Source organism: Pogona vitticeps, chromosome 4 (genome assembly GCF_051106095.1).
Source record: "Pogona vitticeps strain Pit_001003342236 chromosome 4, PviZW2.1, whole genome shotgun sequence".
In the NCBI taxonomy this organism is placed as follows: domain Eukaryota; kingdom Metazoa; phylum Chordata; class Lepidosauria; order Squamata; family Agamidae; genus Pogona; species Pogona vitticeps.
The window spans coordinates 39,669,642-39,690,530 of NC_135786.1; the positions used below are offsets into that span (position 1 = coordinate 39,669,642).

The 20,889-nt window shown below is 39.9% G+C and overlaps 1 protein-coding gene across 1 annotated transcript in view; it reads left to right on the forward strand.

Annotated features, from left to right (window-relative positions):
- The window catches only part of TSPAN2 (tetraspanin 2), an 81,116-nt gene that overhangs the window by 3,042 nt on the left and 57,185 nt on the right, over positions 1-20,889 (forward strand). The gene's annotated exons all lie outside the window — the stretch shown is intronic.

Here is a 20,889-nt window from a genome sequence, read left to right on the forward strand (position 1 = left end):
GCTCAAGATTCCTTGCTTGAGTGGTACCAGCTGGGAGTATTCAGACTCTGAATAATGTCTATAGATGGACCCATCATCTGCAGCCTCTATTCTGCAGCCAGTGGTGCTCAGGAACTGCAACACAAAGGGTCGAAGTGCCAGGACTTTTTGATTAGCAGGGATGATGACATCATCTGCTGCCAGCTCCCCATTTGAGCTTATACACAATTCTTACAGTAGCTGGTGTATTTCAGGGAGCAGATTTTTCCCAGGAACAATGCATTGTTCTCAGCTCTTCTTTATGTAATGCAAACTATTTTACACGGCTGGGTCTTGAATGTGCAATCCAAATCCATACACTTTAGGCTTTGGGTGCTTCAGGTGACGATGAACTGGTTGGTTGATATGCAGCAACACAGCTGGCTATCTTTTTGGACTTTGTCCCTCTTCCCCTCCCCCAAAAAAGTGACTGTAAGGTATCTCAAGATGGGTAAGAAGCAAAGTCCATAAATCTTGCCAAACGTGACAGTAATTTTTCTTGTAGGTGGATGGACTTGCAAGATGAACGTTGTTGACTCAGTGGAGAACAAAGGTGTTACAATACCAGTGTAAACAAAAGCCTGGCTGTAACCCTAGTAAATATATTCATTGTAGAATATTTCTCATTCTGGAGGAGAAAGTGATTGTAAAAAGTTGGCGCCAAGTCATATTTTCCTTCTTCCTGTTGATGTGTCCATTGACTGTCTCCAACAGGAGCTATGCCCAATCCCTCCTTGTCAATGGCTGGCAAGGTCCTACATACTCCCACAGTAGATTGGGTGGTGCAAAGGTAAAAATCAGGGAACACAGAAGTATGTCAAATGGTGTCATGCCAGATGCTAGACTTGACAAGTATAATTACCAAACTGTTTCCTTTTTTCCATAAGGAAAGCTTGAGGACTAGCTGGAAGGTTTTTTTAAAAAAATTGCCAAACAGGTCAGCAAAATTTGGCAGTCTGGGCAAATTTGTAAAACATTTGCATTTAAAATAGTCACAGTCTATAAGAATTGTTTGTTTTCTTGGCTAATCTGCCTTCAGAGCTGTGATCTCACTTTTTTAGATGTAGCTTTTACTTTCAAACTACTTTCAGTCACATGGTGAAGAACTCTCCCAGAGGTTGAGTACATTTGCTCTATAACAGTTTAGATTAAACTTCTCAAATTCATCTGTGGAGCACACACAAAAACCTTGTGCTTTAATGTACATTACACAGATATACTGTATCCAATAATTGTTTCATCAATTATTCCAAAAAAGTTGCTGATATTTTGTTTTACATGTCTGCCCATCTCAGTACCAACATCAGCACGCCTGTAGAAGACAATAGCCTGTTCATGAAACCATAGAAACAGAAAAGGAAATAAGCAGCCACAATGGGGCACATTTGTTTACCCTTGATGTTGTTATTCTATCACACTTTCCCAGAGCTGGGTGGCTCTCTGCGTCTTGGCAGTGCATCTGATTTCTGACTGAAAAAGAAGCAAAAAATAAATGATCCTTAGGGAATGCTATGGAATACTTAAATATAGGCATACTTCCAAATATGCATAAGTATGGCCCATGTGACTGTACACTCCCCCATGTGACTCTCCAATAACATTGCTAAGGCAACTTTCTTTACATCTTGTTTGGGTCCTCCTCAGGGGGAATAGCAAACAATACAGAGATCCCAAGTTAACAAAAAAGTCCTGTACATATCTACTACTCAAATGTAAGACCCATTCAATTCACTGGGACTTTCTCCCAGGTAAGAGTATAGGAGTAAATATAATGTATTTAAAACAACAAGGAGTCTTGTAGTACCTTGATGGCTGATAGCCTTGTTTAAAATAACTTTAATACAATGTTCCCTAACCTGGGGATCACAAAATGTTTTCTGGGGGGTCACAGCTGGTCACCTTATATGTGTTGTAGCCCTTGTTTAAATATGGTTTTCTCGACCTTTCAGAGTGGGATGTTAAAGTTAGTGTGTATGTCTATATATAATAAACAGGCCCTTTGGGGGGAGAAAGAAGCCTCTACTTTCTAAGATATGACTTTACCACATTAAAAGTTCCTTTTTATATAAACCTGTAGGTTACTTGGTTATTATAGGGTCACAACTCAAAAAAGGTTGGGAATGACTGAATAAGTTTTAGCCCATTACGTCAGGTGCATTTTGCATCTGAAAAAGTGGGGTACAATATGCAAAATGTTGTGACAAATGAACATTATTAGTCTTTTGGGAGCTACAAGATTTATACATTGGCTGCCAGAGACTAATATGACATTCGATGATTCACAGGGTCCCTTCCAGCTCTGCAGTTCTAAGATTATTAAAATTATTCCCTACCCTGGAAAATTCTGTGATTTATTTAAAGTTCTAACACTGCAGGTGCTTCATGCTAAAGTGAATTTGAACATCAGTAACAATAGCATTGGAAAAAAGTAACCTGTAAGCTAGCAAAGATTTACTTTTTAACATTTCATCCCTTTAACCTCAAAAAGCCAATATAAGGATTGAGATGGGGCTAAACTTTGATGTGGATGATGGTTTCCAAAAGGTGCATATCAATATTTATTTTGATAAATCTGTTTTTGAGTGAGATCTCACATGCTACGACAGAGGGTGTTAACGATTTTATTCTAAGTTGCTGTGTCTTGAGCTGGTAGTTGAACTTTTAACATGCAATTCCATCTTGAACCCGTCAAATTTCACTAAAGATTCTCACACTTCAGTGCTACGTTGCAAACAAACAAGCTTCTAAAGAAATGAAATTCCCAATGTAGGTAAATCAAAGGCTTCAGTGTGTTTAGTTAGTCATGCAAATGAGGAATTTACATAATTGATGCTGCTTCTGTTCTCACAGCAGGATAAAGACACTGAATGCCTGCCCTTTCAATAGTGTAAATCCTACCAGCATTTATGAGGCATTTCCAAACATTTTCAAGCCTTGGTGAACAGACAGGAAAGGTTAAACATTGTAATTCCTTTAAAAAATGAGCTGTGAATTATTAATCCCCCAGAGTCCTCCCCTTGATGTTGAACTTGCAGTCATCCTATGTTAAACTCCAGGTGTTTAGCAGTCTGGGGGGGCGAGGGGGAGTGTCTTCCTTTCAATAAGGGTTCTTTCCTACTTGGCCTTCTAGATTTTGTTGGGCCACAGCTTCCATCAGCTCTAGCTAGCACAGCCAATGAATATGAATGGTGGGAGTTGCATTTGAACAAAACCTAGAGAATGGCACTTTGTCTATGGGAACACATCGCACTGTCATCTGACCTCACAGTGACCTGACTGTACCTCTTGCTGGGGGTACAGAAGGACACACTCTGCTTTCCACTTAGTAATTGCTCGAATCTAGTGGTTTCTGACTCGGGGAATGGTTCATTTATCAGGCGCAGGGAGTTCCCAATGCAACCGATCAAGGAGAGCACTACACAGCTATTCAGACCTTTTGTCTTTAATGGATTTTGTGTGTGTGCAGTAATGAAAAGAGGCAGAAGAAGAAGTAGGAAAACATGGGAGTTAAATGCGTTGGGCCTGAACACCCACCAGTGCCACTGGGAAAAGAAAACGTAGATGTAGATTTTGCATCCAGCGAGGCAGCAGAATTTGGGGACTGTTATGTTTTCATGCTGAGAGTTAAATCTCCTTTGGAATAAATGGTTGAAAACCAAATAGAGGAACAAATGTGGACCATTTTCCAAAGGGCACCTTTGGGCTTAGTCAAGTTCTGAGTATAAGCAGTAGGGATGGGCGTGAGACACCATCAAACTAGCACTCAGAAAATAAAACACTCGCCTTGATCTTGTTCTAGAAGCATGCAGTTAAATATTCGCAGACCAGCCTCTTCACCAGGGCTACTTCTAAAGCTTCGGTCAGAGTTTGTTAAGATTGAGTGCTGATGTCTACTAGAACGGCAACTCTTTCAGCACACATGTTGTGAGCGATGATGGGAAAACATATCCTCCATGATGTTGGCTGTATTGTTGTAATGTGCAGAGAATGGTGAATCAAAGGTGCTGGGGAGGATGTATTGATGCTTGCCAGATGAGACAGCTGAAGGGCCAAAAATGGATCGTGACAGAATATAATCCAGAGAAGAAGCGTAAGAGTCCAAGCTAGTTTGCTTGATGCCAGAATGAGCACTTGCCTATGGCAGGCATAGAAAAACTAGAATCCCTTTAGGGGTTGCTGAACTGCAACTCCCAGCATTCCTTAATCATTAATTCTGACTTACAGCAACCTTTTCCAGGTTTTTCTAAGTATAGAGTACTCATTCCCTTTTGGGCCTCTCTGGGGCTCTGCAGATTGTCCCAGGCTACACAGACTGGCTCCTCGCCCAAGAGGCATAATGGGGAATCAAATTCCTGACCTCAGGGTTTGCAACCACCCAACTCACTGAGCTATCTAGCCAGCATTTCTTTTCAATAGCTATACTGGTTAGCGCTGATAAGAGTTGCAGTCCAACAACTTGTAGAGAGCTACATTTTGCCCACTCTGTGGTCTCATTCGTACATATTTATAGACACTAATTTAGAAATCAAAGTCATAGGCTTACACTCTAACATGATCAAAGACTGCTTTGATCATGATAAGCTTCATTTCTGTATCATCTCAAAGACAAAACTTTATAAATTGAACCATTTCTCATATTCACAATATGAAGGGGTTGAAAGTTAAGTTGGTGATCATTCATGTGGTGGGTCATTTTGTCACCTGCAGTGAAGGGGAAAATGCTGCTTCCTTCTAGTACATGGGCAGAAGCTGCCAGTTGAATCCTGCATTAACTCTGGCAATGGGTTTCTCACGTTCACTGAATATGGAGGAAGCTAGGTAGCTTCATGATTTCAGGGCACATCACACTGTGTATGCACAGCTCTGCCTTCCAACTTCAAGGGGCTAATCAATATCCATGGGCCAGCCAATTATGACCCTGTCTGTTACCACATTATATGGGAGAGTCATGGATCATTACTACATCAATGGGTCATTTGTAGGGTAAAAGTGTTTGTTGAGGCATGTAAAAACCACCCTTTTCTGTTATGGTTACTGCTGTTACCACATTCTCTCATTCCAGAGAATGAAGTATGATATAGGTATTTAAATGAATCAGGTACTGAACTACAGAGATGATAAAATGGACTGTAATATTTGAGAGTACCTATTTTTGGAAGTTTATATGTAAATAAAATGTTTATATATAAACAAGGAAACAAAAATATCTTTCCAGGGAGAAAGTAGGGATGAAAGAGGAATAAATTGCTAGATTTCTCCATGATCTGTTAGTTTTCCACCAAAGGATTGGTTTTGTTGTTGTAGTAGTTTTTGCAATGCTTTAACAAGTGCTTCGTCCTCTTTCCAACTTGAAGAGGTGCAGTCCATTCTGCTACCTCATTCTGCTCGGTACACAGATCAGACCTGACTGAAAAGTGTGTTAGAGGTGATATTATGCCTTCAAGTGCACGATTTTTTGCTGAAATGGCTATACCCATCCTTGAAATTTAGTAAAGTTCTTCATGCAGAAATAATATGAATATCCCTACAAAGGAGCAAATTCTGTTAGCTGTGGAAGTGTGAATTCATTTTGAAGTATGAGCACAGTTTCCCTCCATGTTCTTCTCCAGTTTATTTAAAAGGTACTGTATAAAGCATTTATATCCTTTTTTTTAAAAGTGCAGTTATGACTTTTATATATGAAGAAGCAGCTCAGAAATCTGTCCTGAGAATTTGTACCTGCTGAGAGTGCTTCTAGAAGGAAGGAGTAAAATTAATGTCCTCTATAGATGAACAATTTCAGCTCTCTGCTCCTTTTTAATGTTTAAAGAATTTAATCTTTTTATTTATGCTTAAACATTAGGAATGAAGACAGTAGCAATATAAAGGAGAGTCCATTGTGGGTCTATCAGCCTTGCAGATATGGGGGCAGAAAGGATAAATAGAAAATACATGTAAATAAAAAGCAGGTTCTCAACTGTTCCATTTCATTTTTGAAAAGGACCACTGTATATTTCTCAGTGCACTTGTCATTTAGTTTAAGAAGACATTTTGCTTTTTGTAAATGAAGAAAAGAAGTGGTCTGGAGATTTGGGTGGATGTTTCTTGGTGGCATCACTATGCTTCTCCGAATGCGGAAATTCCCTTCCTTCTCCAGACCTGGGAATGAAGGTTTCAGGGTACCGTTTGAAAGACAGAGTCTGATCTGTTTACCCTCCTGTATTTTTGAACCACATAATCCTAAACATTAAAAGGCACTGGTTTCTACAAATGTACAGCTATGGATTGTTGTAAGAAAGAGTAGTGTTTGAAGTCTGTCTCAGGGTAACAGAATTGTTTGTGCTTTCTGGGAACTCACTCTTTGTGTGATAAAAATCTCAGACTGTAACATTATTGTGTTCAGTTAGGGGTTTCCTGAGGGTTTAACAGCATTTCCTTGCTACATTGGCTGGGCACTGCTCTACAGTTCAAGTGATAAGGAAATTCATATTACTCAGCCTTAACAGTGGCACCAGATCACACAGTAGGGACCTTTTCTGATGTGTGCATTGTGCAGTATCATTATTATAATACCTACTTAAGAGTCAACAGAATAGACAAGCAAAAGGGCATTTCTAAAATGACTTTTTCCCTTTGGTAATAGGACTGTCTACACAACTGGTGGCAAATGTCTAGATCTAGATAATTGCAGTCTCCAACAACAAAACATGATCTTACAATTTGGTGCAGCCTTTTTCACCGCAAACATCTTAAGTGGTGCCTCACAGATTTTTCTGCTGTCTGTCTATGCTCGGTATTACTTAACGGTTCAGTTTTACTGTTCTGGGTCAAGCAACATCTTTGTTCGATCACTAAAATGTTACAAATAAGGTGAGCGTTTGAGACCTGCAGAACTCTTCATCAGGTAAAGATGGTATAAAACTTGGGGTTGTTACTTGTGTCTCATGTAGAACCTGAAATTCCATTGTGCCTTCCTGGCAGTTTGACTGCGTGAGCCATGCCCATCCCACCTGGTCCAATTTTTGGACTTCCAATTTTTTTACCACTGTTACTTGTTAAAGAGTTCTGTAGAATTTAAAAGCTTGCCTTATTTGTAACTTTTTAGAAATCCAATAATGGTGTTGCATGATCTATACCTTTGCTTCTATGAATGGATCACATAGGGTTTTTTTTTTTTTTGTTTTTGTTTTGTTTTTGGTATCTTAATGTTCAATGCTATGCATCTGGAAATTTAGTTTCATCCACTGTTATTGTTGTTTTGGATGGGGAGGGATATTGAGATGTTTTAAATTGGCATACTGCCATACAGGTAGGTCCAGCCACAAAGATATAAAATGCTCTATAAGACAGCTGAACAACTTTATCATGGTAGAAGTTCTGAGGCAGGTAGAACAAGACAACAGTTTGATCAGCATGGCCCCAATTAAAATGCCTGGGCAAATTATGATGAGACATGGCACTCCAAATAATACAAAGTCAGTGGTACTCATACCATTGTGGGGAAAGAATTCAGAAAAAGGATGCTACCACAAAGACTCTGTTTCTGATTGTCACAGAGGCTGTGGTCACACTGGCAATTTGAATTGATTCCTTTTCAGACTTTTTAAAATTCAGGTTCCTGGCATACGGTGTTTAAACCAGTGGCAGCATTCACATGCACTGAACAGAAATCAGTTTATTTATAGTGATTTAAACTAGTTTTGGCATCTACATTGCTGAAATCGATTCATTTTCACAAAACTGCATTGAATTGGATTGATTTCAGAAGTGAAGAATTTCAAAAAGCCTCTGCTGGCCAGTTGAAAAAAAACTTGCTTTGCAGCTCATATAAATCAATTTTACCCTGGTATTGTGTGCATGATAAAATCTAAATTGATTTAAATGATGTAGTTCTTATTGCCAGTGTGACCACAGCCATACTTGTTTTCCCTAACAATAGAACTTGGACAAGATAATCTCATAAGAGCTCACATCAAAACAGGCTGTTATAAGGAACATCCCCTACTTGCTTTAATATACATCTGGGATTGGTTAGAAAAACAATTTCCACCGGCTGATAATCAAAGTAGGGGCTGTATCTTTGCAGTTGTTATTTTCTGAGTACGTATGATTTTGTGTCTGGAAACTGAATATGCAAAACCATATATGTGAAATAATGTTGTGCTCCTCAGTTGTTCAAACTAATATAGAACCCTGAAGTTCACTGTACGCTTTGCAAATTCACATGTTTTTCTCTCTCTCTTAGTATGCAAATAAAATTGGGCAGCTGGAACAGAAAGGTGCATTTGGGAAGTTGATAAATGTGAACGAGGGAGGGAGATCAGAGACAAGTTGGCAAAAATAAAGTAGTATATAAAAGACAAATTAGGATTAATGATAGCATGCACAGCTGCTCAGGAGAGCTCCCAGAGAAGTTTCAAAGCAAATCTAAATCTCATTTATTAAGCATAAACTCTGTTGGGGATAATTGAGGCCACCCACACCTAAGTCTATTTGTTTGTTTTAATGTACACAGACAGACAGACAGACAGACAGACAGACAGACAGACACACAAAGGTGTAGAGGGGTATCTTGGGATCATCTTCTGTTAAAAAGACACTTTCTGGACGTGAGAGAAGTAAACGTTTAGATTTTTCAGAGACAAGACTGATATCCAAATTACCAGCATTGTCAGAGATAAACTTAAACTTCTATTCTGAACTTGTCACACTTTTTTCACAGGCAAAATGTCCAGTTCCAAAAGAACATTTGAACTGCTCAAAGTTCAAGTAAAGCAAGAGTTTGTTTACTTTACCTGATGTTAAAAAAAGTGGCTGAAAACTATATGAAGAGTGAAATGAATCATTCAAGGTTTTGTAGAGTCCCCAATGCCCAAAATAGGTCTTTCCAGTGAAAATTGACCAAGCATAGGCGTTTCTCTTCACCCTGCTAAACATGACCCCTGTAGACCTCAATGCTAATTTGTATTCATTGACTCCTGATCTTGTGAATTACCCAGGAACAATCTTCTACTGGGCAAGCCCAGAGCAGATAACCAGTTATCTTCTCTTCCTACTTAAAACTACTCAAATGGATAATGAGTGATGTACACACCATCCTGGACAATGACAGTCCTCTCTAGCAGAGCCTAGGATGGGAGGCCTGTAACTGCATATAGGCAGCCACCTGACTGGAAAATATTACTCAACAGCAGCCAGACAAAGTTACTGTCACAGGAACCAGACATAGTGGCAAACCCAGACTCCGTTTATGTGCCAGAAACGCTATTATAGGATCCAATAATGGAATCACAACATCACACCACTCATCTTCCAAAGTGCTAAATGCCATCTTTTGGCAGCAATGTCCCACTGCAAATCCTTCCTGTGGTTTCCACAGCTATTTGGCCTCAATGGCCTTATAAGCCCCTTCCAACTTTATTACTCTGTGATTCTATAACATCTAAAATGAAGATATGATAAGAGAAAAACTTTCCTAAAAGAAAGGACCTAATTACCCCAAATGCTACTGCACCAAGTCTCCCTTCCCCTCTTGGAGCTTGTTTATAGCATCCCTTGTTCTGAAGAAGGAATGTCTTTAACTAACTTTAACTTTCGAGTTTTGCACAAGAGCAAATAGTGAGGGACGCTTCACAGATCTTTGTGCAAAATAATTGTTTCCAAACACAGCACTTTTAAGTAACATTCCAGGAAAAAAAAACCAGCAACAACCAAAACCAACTGTTTCTTGCTGGTGTGTTATTTACATCAAGATACAAAATGGTAGTCATTAATCTGTGCTCTGTTATCTCTAAGTATCTCTTTTTTATTTTTTATTTAGTATTAAAACTAAAATACAAATTCAGTAATAACTACATACAATACACATTGGACTTTCCCCACCCATGCCACATTCACCCTTGGGACTAGATGACCAGTAATATCAATTTATGTCCCTTTTCACCCCATACATTTCCAAAAATACATTGATTCTTCCCCTTCAAAAAGACGTGCTCCAAGTATGAATTCCATGCATCTTTGAAATCATTAGACTTCATTATTCCTCTTCTTATTGTCATTCACATGTTAACTTTTAAGTATCAATATTGTCAGTGTTATGATATTCATGTCTGCTATTACACATACAGCAGCTGTATATCTCAGTGGGTTAGATATCTGGCTACAGAGCCAGGATTTGGAAGTTTGATGCCCCATTATGTGTCCCAGGAGGACAGCCAGCCTGTGTAGCCTTGGGCAAACTGCACTGTCCCAGAATGCCTCCAGAAGAACAGAAAGGTAAACCATTGCTGAGTATTCTCGATCTATACCTAGAAAATATAGTAGTACCCATATACTAGATACCCAGTGTAGTGTAATCAGCAGAGCGGCAGACCCAATAGATATATATGGTTTTGGATCCCTGCTCATCCATGGAAACTCAAGGGATATGTGTGGATTTGGTAAAAACAGTCCTTATATATAAGGATTGGTTTTACCTTGAAAAAAAAATACAATAAACAAACAAACAAACAAATAAATAAATAAATGAATCCAATTAGGGTTGCTATAAATCAGTTCTGACTTAGTGGCACAAAACGCACACAGTACACATACATTCTCACAGAAACCTTTTTTGTATTAGAACCAAGAAGCTGTGTAGTTTTAATATAGACAATTTCATTGTAATTAGTTTCCTGTTCTTAATTTTTAAGTATTGCCCCTTTCTACTGTGTCTCATAGGTGCATGTACACTCATCATTGTTAAGCTTGTTGTATTCGTCCTTGTAAGCTCTCTGCAGAGGTCTGGAGTGTGTATTTTATGTGGGAAGAAAGCAGCACAGGAGCAATGCATAATACATTTAGTATTTTCCTTCAAAATGCACTTGGCAGAAAGTAAAGAAGGGGGGTTAATCTGCAACCCTTTCCCTGGTAAGAAAAATTAATGGTTTCTTCATAAATGGCATGGAAAGAACCTTTTGTTTTGCTTTTCATTTTTTAATGGTGTCTGGCAAACAACAAAATGTATTGATTTGCCCATCCAAGATAAGGGCTTTGAGAGATTCGCTTTTTAAAGTCTGGCTTTGAATTCCTGAGTATTTATCTGCAAATGTTATGCAGAACTAGGTTTCCCACATTCCCCCTCAACTCCATTTATTTATTTATTTATTTGTTTGTTTGTTTGTTTGTTTGTTAAGTTCATCATTTTCCTAGTTAAACATGGCAAGCTGATATATATGATCCTTTCTAAGCTGGTAATTCTTGTATATGTTCAACTTGGGTGGTACTGATGACTGAAAATTTGTTGTTGTTTAGTCATTAAGTCGTGTCCGACTCTTCGTGACCCCATGGACCAGAGCACGCCAGGCCCTCCTGTCTTCCACTGCCTCCTGGAGTTGGGTCACATTCATGTTGGTCATTTCGGTGACACTGTCGAACCATCTCATCCTCTGTTCTCCCCTTCTCCTCTTGCCTTCACACTTTCCCAACATCATGGTCTTTTCCAGGGAGTCTTCTCTTCTCATGAGAAGGCCAAAGTACTGGAGCCTCAGCTCCAATACTGAGTGAGAATAGTGTTCAGTTAATGTATAGTAAGAACTTGCCAAAATGTGCCATTATCTTCTTACGTGATATTTTAAAAACCCTTGAGATTTTCAACTTTTCAGATGTGAGAGAAAGTGAAGATATAATTATACAATTCTAGCAAAAATCTTTTTCCCAACAGGAATTTACTTCTCTTTGTTGTAGTATCAGAAGCTACCTGATACAAGATCAGACTCCTTGTGCACCTGCCTCAATGTTGTCTACCAGCAATGACACTCTAGGGTTTGGGCAGAGGTCTTATGCTATAACAGACCCTTTTCAAAAGCCAGAAACACCATGGATTTAATACAGAACCTTTTGCATGCAAAGGCTGTGCTTTATCTGTAGTCCTCCCCCACTTCGTCTTTTGTGGATCTTCTGGCTTCAAAGAGAAATATTCAACGTGCTGAAAACAAGTCTCTCTTATACCGCTCTGTTCTTCTTCACTTTTTAGCTTGGTCTTGTTCCATTCATTTGAACAGTAGGCAATAACTGAGGCACAGCACTGATGAAACCCCACAGACAGAAACCTCACTGGTGCCACATTGATGGCTCTTTTTCTCTCCCTGGGTTTTCGTAGTGAAATGGTCTGTGAAGGAAGCTGGCATTATTATTCTCAGCAGCATATTAACCAGCGGAAGAATGTGTAGATGACAGTAAGGTCTTAAGTTGGAAGCTTGATGAGATTTAATCAGCTTTTTAAAAAAGGAGAGAGAGAGAGAGAGAGAGAGAGAGAGAGTTGTGGCTAAGGGAGGTAGTGAGTGAAGCTGGTTTCCTTCAGCTATTGCTAGAATTATTGCTGGCAAAACTAGGGTGCGGAAACTTTTTGACATAGTGCTACAGATTGTTTTGAACAACTTAAAATGCAATGCCAGCTTTACACACACACACGTTTTGCCATTGTGTTGGTTCTCAGGTGCAGTAGAAAAAGTGTTATGGTTTATAAGGGGTGTATTCTGCCTGAGGAGAGAGTGTGAGGTTTTTATGAGAGGGAAGAATGATTTAGCCATTGAAATTTAATGTGGGTTTTGTGAAAAGATTTTTCTGTTCTTCCCTCCCCTAAGGTTGTCTGGACCAATGGAAATATATCTTGAGAGACTGTTGACCTTTTGTGACATTGTCACAGCTCAGCCAGATCTGAGCCATCAGCTTCACTCTTTGTGTGGCCTCAAAATCTATGAGGACATTACTTAAAAATGGGTGATTCTAGGATATTGTACCTAGGGATTTTCAAGCAGAACAAGTAGTGAAAACTCTGGCTCTGATTTTGCTGTGCTGTTGTTCTGTCCCAAAAGGTCAAGAAACATTTAATTGTGTGTGATATGATATACCAGGGATTTTAGCCAAACTAAAAGACTTGACTGAAGTCTGCATAACACGCTGGAGGCTTGTATTCTCCATCACTAATGTGGGGATGTTTGAACAATTTCCATGGCCTCTGTTGTTATCTCAGGGTAAACAACTGTATAAATAACTCAAGAGTAATATTAGTAGTAATAGTAGTAACAGTTACACATCATCGTCATTTAGTCATTTAGTCGTGTCTGACTCTTCGTGACCCCATGGACCAGAGCACGCCAGGTCCTCCTATCTTCCACTGCCTTCCGGAGTTGGGTCAAATTCATGTTGGTAGCTTCGGTGACACTGTCCAACCATCTCATCCTCTGTCATCCCCTTCTCCTCCTGCCTTCACACTTCCCCAACATCAGGGTCTTTTCCAGGGAGTCTTCTCTTCTCATGAGATGGCCAAAGTATTGGAGCCTCAGCTTCAGGATCTGTCCTTCCAATGAGCACTCAGGTTTGATTTCCTTTAGAATAGATAGGTTTGTTCTCCTTGCAGTCCAGGGGACTCTCAAGAGTGTCTTCCATCACCACAATTCAAAGGCATCAATTCTTCGGCAGTCAGTTTTCTTTATGGTCCACCTCTCACCTCCATACATCACTACAGGAAAAACCATAGCTTTGACTATTCAGACTTTTGTTGAATTAGGTAAGACAGTTACACATGTCTTACCTAATTCTTACCAAGGAAATAAGTACTCTCCTCTCTCTGTTTTGCTTGATGGGGTGGTATTTATTTGCCCTACCAATGGTCTTTGAATAGCTAAACTGATGTTCCTGTTTAAAATATATATCCTTCACCTGGCACCATCTGGATATGCATGACCATGATAAACATAATCTGCAACCACCCCAATGGCTTGGATGGCTAGGGATGATGGCATTTGTAGTCCACATCTAGTAGTCCACCCAAGACACCAGGGTTAACCATTCCTGATTTCTGTGCACTGCTCTGAATGTTCTCAAGGTCTTAATGTCAAATGCAGTTGTTCTTATCTTTCGGAAATACAGTGAGGACTGCAACCACACTGAACATGTGTGTGCATGGATGGATGCATCTTGTTACATCATTGTTCCAATTAATATAATTGGTCCCATGTGTCTTTTCTCTGTTACCTGAGGAAGATAGTGATATTGTTAATTTTTTCTTAACAGTCTCTTGATTTTCTAGAAAGACCTGTTGCTTTGGATGTCATGATATATCCCATTTCTCTTTTCAGTACTCAAGGGTAATTGTTGTTGGTAACCACAGTGATATTTGATTCATCTGAGGGCCAGCCCACACTGTGAAATTCGGTATGATCTGGCCAGTGCTTAAAAGATCCTTATCTTCACTGCAGTTTATTTTAACTCAAGTACCCATCTGGGGAGGCAGAACAAAGAGCTATTTATGTCTAATGAATTGTCCCAAAAAGACTGCATGCCCTAGCCCTGTGTCAGAAAGGTGCGGGCCAGCTCCTAAAGGGGAAGGATGGCTCGTTTTAAGAAGAAAAACACAAATGAATGAGGTCTGTTTCCTGTGCCATATAGTGCCATCAGGGAACCATATATCATAACTATATGCCAGTGTGGACAGGCTCTGAGATTGCACTGCAAAAAATTCTGTGAGGACAGGGGCAGTTTGCATTTCTCCCTACTACATGTTTCTGCATCTCAACAGAATGGCACAGAATGAACTTTATTGCAGCTGTTTTCAAAGAGGAATCCAGGTTAATTTGTTTTAATATTTATAACTACACACACGTTTTGTCCATATTTAAACACCATATCATGAGAATATCCTTTATTAAGCCAACTTCTGTTTGAAGGCACACAATTTTGTGTGAACTTTCAGTATTAGTAAGTAACCCTTTCTTTAAGCAGTTTGTTACAAAAGATGGGGGGAAAGGGATGGAGGAAGGAGAGTGAAGAGAATGTAAAACAACATACAGTACCTCATTTTAAGGTCTTTCTGTCCCTATTCTGTTGCATCTGAAGTGCAGGAGGATAGAACCAGCAACTCTTCAGGTAGAGAAGGAAAGAATGAGAGAAAAAATTAAATCCTCCATCCTTGCTACATGAAATCTAGATGTGAATTTTGGCTTATCTCTGTTCTATTCAAAGCTCATGACCTCTTATGTCAAGAAGCCCCCAAACATACCTTTTTCTTTTTATGCCCTTTTGTAAATCAGCCTAGTGAAGCTTTCATCCTGATATTGAATTGGGATTTTAGACTGTGTTTCTGGGCCAACACAGCTGTCTCTGCATTCGCCAAAGTTTTGTGCCACTTTGACGATTAACAGATTTATTTCAGGGTCAGCTTTCATGATTTGTAAATCAGAAACACTTACACTAAAATAAATCCATTTATCTTAAAGGTGCTGTACAGCTATGAGCATTCTTTTGTTATATGTGATTGCTTTTGCTTTCTCGCTTTACCTTCAGTGCGACCTGGAGACACAAGGACAACTGACATCATTGTGACCATTTTTATGAAAAGGAACTTTTTCCTTCTAAATGACTTTTTCTTTGGGGCATGGCAGTTCACAGCTGCCTACACTCTTGCCTGTTGTGCACATAAGTCTTGGCTATGTAGAACTGCAGAAAAGCCCAGCAGGGTCCTTGAAATCACTCTTGGCACATGAACAGTCAGCTGAGTTTTCTGCCAACTACTCAGGCCCTCCCGGAGTGCACTGTTAGGTGAAACTGTCAAGAGGGATGTTTAGTTCTACTTGAATCTATGATTATGCAAAGGGATTTCTTTGTCATTGGCAGGTTTGGTCTGCTTAAAACAGACAGTCTCCAGAACCACATTATTGGTTAGCGTGGGTTGGTTATTGTGCAAATAAGCCAGAAGGCAAAGGGACCAAAAAATCTAAGGGTACGATTAAATTGCAATACACTTCTCCAATTAATTTGGGCTTAGCATCATACAAATTGACTCAAATTTCCTAGATATTCAATGTTATTATAAGTGTGGAAAAAACTTTTACTTTTCTTCGAGGAATCATTTATTTTTGAACACGTCGGGAGGTTGTATTTTTTTTTTTAAGAAATTCAAATAAACTGTTTGACTTTAGCACTGCATCACATAAGCACTGGAGACTTTTTGGTTTTTTATTGACATGTGGTTTACCTTCCATTTGGTGACTTTAGCTTTTCCGTAAAGAAACTATGCCAACTTCTTTTTTTTTTCCCCTTACATCTTTTCCCCCCTTACATCTGCACTCTTTTGGGGCTTTTCCCCCCTGTCATTCTTTATTGTTCCATTTGCCAGCCTATTGCACACAAAGGTCTATAGTTAATAGTAGATTTTCAAAGGAGATGAGATGCTTCAAATGCAGAAAAAAAAACCACTATCTGCAGCAATGATGCAGTGTTATGCACTTAATTTTTTTTTTAAAAAAAGAGAAAATCCTTGAAAAGTTAACGGAACCAAAAAAAAAAAAAAAAAAGGAAATTTCCCACTACAGATATTCAAGAAGATATAAACCCTAGACAAAACAGCTATGGACAAGGATGGACTGCAGGTGGAGTCAGGATAAGCCCATGGGCAGATCAAAGTGCCAACCCAGGCTTATTTAAAGCATTTTAAGGAGCAGTGTGATTCCCTGCACTGAATCAGCCCAGTTCAATTGAGGCTGCCCGCTGAGGACAGGAACAGTGACACAAAGAGCATGCGACACAAATTGAGACAATAATACCCTGAGACAACTCTCAGAATTTTTAGGCAACGTAGTCATGTTGTTTTTAAACAGGCTTTAGAGGTATTAATAGTCCAACCCGTTTTAAAATTGGATGGCCAATTATGTGTTATGAATCAGAGTTTAGTATTTTTATTTAATGTTGCTGTGGTGATGAACTATATTTTAGTGCTTTATCATTTTACCTGATAAATTTCCTGGAAGAAGCTTTGCCTTAAGAGATGATAAAGTAAAATGTTTTTAATACCGTAATGCATATTTAAATAAATAACATGACCTGTCACATATTTATATAGCACTATTGATAGCTGTCTTTCTTCTGCCAGTGGTTTTGTATTTCATTCACATGGATGGTAAAGTGTTCATGGCAAAGATACAGTGAGGAGTGAGGTGAGATAACATACTAGTCTTTTCACGTTATGTTAGAGAAGAGCTATGATATTGTAAAAAAAAATTCCCTAGATTTTTTCCCATCTGTATATAAACAGTGGGAAAATACTACTCAACAGGTAATAAGACTCACCATTTGTCCTCTTCAGGAATACTAGCCAGCTTTTTTAGTTGCTAATCAGGAAGCAAGACAAATATGTTAAATACTCCATAGATGCTTATGTATGTGTGAGGGGTGGGCAGGGAGGGAGATGTAGTTGTTAGAACAAGGGGCTAAGATTGGAGAGATCTAGTTTAGCAGTTCATCCTGGTTCATTTATCACTGCAACAGGTGTTTGGCAGTTTGGCACCCCACCCTCTTCAGCGGGCACCCCCCTCAGAAGCAGTGCCCCAGCTTCTCTGCCCCGTCTCCTCTGGGTGCTGCTTCCAAGTGGATGCCCATCAGAGGAGGTGGGACACTGAACCATTGAGTGCCTGTTACGCCAGTAAATAAACTGGGCCAAACTAATGGTTTTTGCCCATCTCTAGTTATTTTTAAAGAGTGGAGCTTCTTGAGTATTTGTCTTGATGGTAAAAAGATTGTTCATCCCCGAGACAGAGCAAGACAAAAATGGTGATTTTGAGGAAGGGCTCTGGACAGAGTGGAGTTGTTGTTCTGTGTGACAAACAGCAGGGAGAGAGGGTTGGAAGGTGTTTCAGGAGACTTTACTGTTACTTATTTGTTACTTATATGTATCTCAAAAAATAATCAAACCAGTGTTGTGGAAACAGATCTTTTAAAAAACAATTATTTATCCACCTGCCTTAAAAATAAAATAAAAGCAGTTAGTTGGCTAGAAAAAAGTCACATTGTGAGGCTTAGAATGGGGAGAAGTGCTAAAATACACAATTCTCTTCTACTAGAAAAAGGGTCTGTCACCAGACTGCTTTGAACTGATCTAAGATTCAAGATGGAGATTGTTTCCCATCCGTCTTACCCTATTATTCAGTCTTGCCTGCCAACCCCACTCTCCTTTCTCCATTCTCTTGCCCAGGAAAACCTTACAGAGAGTAGGTTGACAACCATCTAGAAAAGACCATAGGGATTCCTGTTTAGCTGGAAGTGCTTGAGGAGGTGTGAAGGAAAGATGGTGGATAGGCCACAAGCTTTTTCCTAGCCTTTTTCAGTAATGCTTTGACACAGTAAGCACCCCCACATGACATTCATTGTGTTTCAAGTGTTTGATAGATTACTCAAGAAATCCAAAGCTGAGGCCACTTACGTATTACTTCCTGCCAGAAGGCTAATCATGTGTCGTCTGAAACGTGTGGTTGCTACCTCATGTCCCTTTCACACTGTACAGTTTTAGCAGTTTGGTTTTATTCTGACTGCCATGGCTCCATCCTGTAGAATCTTGAGATTTTTTAGTTTTATAAGATTTTCTGTAAGGCAGCACTCCCTTGAACTACAACAGAGAAACTGTTACGAATTCCAGGGCTCAATAAGAAGAAGTCATTGCTATGAAAGTGGTATCAAAATGCTAAATATATAGTGCACTCTTATTGATGCCCCTCATTAGGACTATAATGATTTCAGACTGAGGGGTTGAACAGGAGGCAGCCAATAAACCAGAATGACAGCAAAGGGTTTTTTTAATAGTTAATTAACAAAGTTACTTGTGAACTGGTTTGAAGGGGAAAACAGAGGTGATAGCTTAAGAAGACCAAGTTATGATCATCCTTGTTTCCCGTTCTAGCAGAGAAAGGGGGAAAGGTTTCTTTCAGTGGAAAACAATCAATGGCAGTTTTCCAGCATGACACAGTGAGCTGTTCAAGCATCTCCAGGCTTTCTCTCCCTGGACATCAGAAGTGAGGCAGTGGAGTTTGCTGTCTCACAGAGTGCTAGGTTTCCGCCCCTGTTCAGAATATGTGTTTGTTAAAACCTCAGATGTTAGATGTTGTAAGCCTCCTCTAGTGACTTCCTCCCAAAGGAAACTAGATGTAAGTACTATTAGGCTGAACCTTCTCATCACTTAGGGAAGTCCAATCAATGGGACAGTACATTGCTCTTCTATCTTCACAAAGGCCATCTAGAGCGAAGTAATGCCTTTCCTTCATTTATATAGTGTTGTTATTCCAGTTTTCCACTTAAAATTGCATTCTAGGTGACTGCCAAATGTATTTAAAATAACTTAAAACAGTGAAATTATTAAAAACTTTTTAAAAAAACAAAATAATTTAAATAGACAAACTTATATGTGATCATACCATTCCTAAAAGCAGCAAGAGTGAAAACAGCTCATCACTCCAAGGGGAGAATATATGGGAGCAAAACAGGAGAGACTCCTTTTTGGCACATACGTCATGTGCGCCTCCATGTGTAACAGTGTCTTGAGTAATGCCAGGGTTTCTTGGCTACTGTGCAGCTCCAAATCGTCCTTTTAGACACAGACAATCTATGAATAAAGCAAGAATGGTGGCCCTCCATAAAATGAGATGGTAAATAGTTCTCAGTGCCAAATTACAAGCCTCACATTGCAGTTTTTAAAGGTTAGAATCAGGACCGTTAACTGGGCCCAGAAAACAGTTGGCAACGGATGCAGGTCTTTGGGTGTCAGAATGATACAATCTCAGTTTGACTAGTTAGCAATCTTAGTTACAGAGTGACAAGTTGCTTCTAACTTACATCATCTCTAATAGAGTTTTATGTGAGATGTTCAAGGAGTGGTTTACCCTTAGTGAATTTATGTTACTAAGTAGGATTTGAACCCACATCTCCTGAGTTCTAGTCCAGTAGTCTGTCTAAACACCACACTGGTTTACTGACTGCATATTTTACCAACTGAAGATTCTGAATGTTCTCCAAGGTTTTCCACACACTGAGTTCACCGCAGTAGTCTGGACATGATGTAGCTAAAACATTAATGGCTATTGCCGAGTCAGACTAGCTCAGGAAAGGTTGCAACTGTCACACCAGACAGAGTTCTGCAAAAGCACAACACATTGTTCAGCTTAGATCAGTGGTCCCCAACCATTTTCAGTTCACGGACCGGCTGGGGAAGGCGAGGGACACCCGTGCTCATGCGCATGTGCAAACAAGCGTGCACACTCTCTCGCATGAGCAAGCAAGCACCCATACGAGCACCATGCCCCTGTTTGTGCATGTGCACATGCATGCTCATGTGCATTCACAAATAGTGGTGTGGTGCTCGCATGGGTGCACACTTTTGCACATGCTCATGCACATGCACAAATAGTGTGGCATTTGTCTAGGCACATGCTTGCTCGTGCACATGCACAAATGGCAGCGCAGTGCTCACACTCGCGTGAATGAGCAAGCACTCATGTGAGCACCACGCTACTGTTTGTGCATGTGTGAATGCATGTGCAAACAGCAGCACGGTGCTCGCATGGGCACACACTCATGCGCATGCACAGTGTGGCACTTGTCTAGGTACGCATTCACTCGTGCACATGCACAAATGGCGATGCAGCACTTGCATGGGCATGCTGGAGCATGCGCGCAGGCGCAAATGGGCTGTCAGGGGTGAATGCGTGTGAGGGGTGGGGTGGGAGGTCTGTCTTGGCGGCCCAGTCCAGCTCAGGCCACAGACAGGCATGGGCTGCAGACCAGGGGTTGGGACCTCTGGCCTAGATGACTGTAATTCTTCTACCACACTGTGAATCTCCAGATGCTATTGGACTGAACCTTCCATCATCCCTACCCAGAGTAGCCAATGAGGAAGAGAGCTGCAATACAACAGCATCTGGAGAGTCAGAAGTAGCCAACTTTTGATATAACAACCCTATTGTTATGTCATAGTCCATTCATTTAACCCACTTCAGTGTTTCACAGATGTTTGATAAAAATATCCCTTTGTAAGACTGTATTCTAATAGTAAATGCCATTGCAGTAGGAAAGATGCAGTATATGCATATA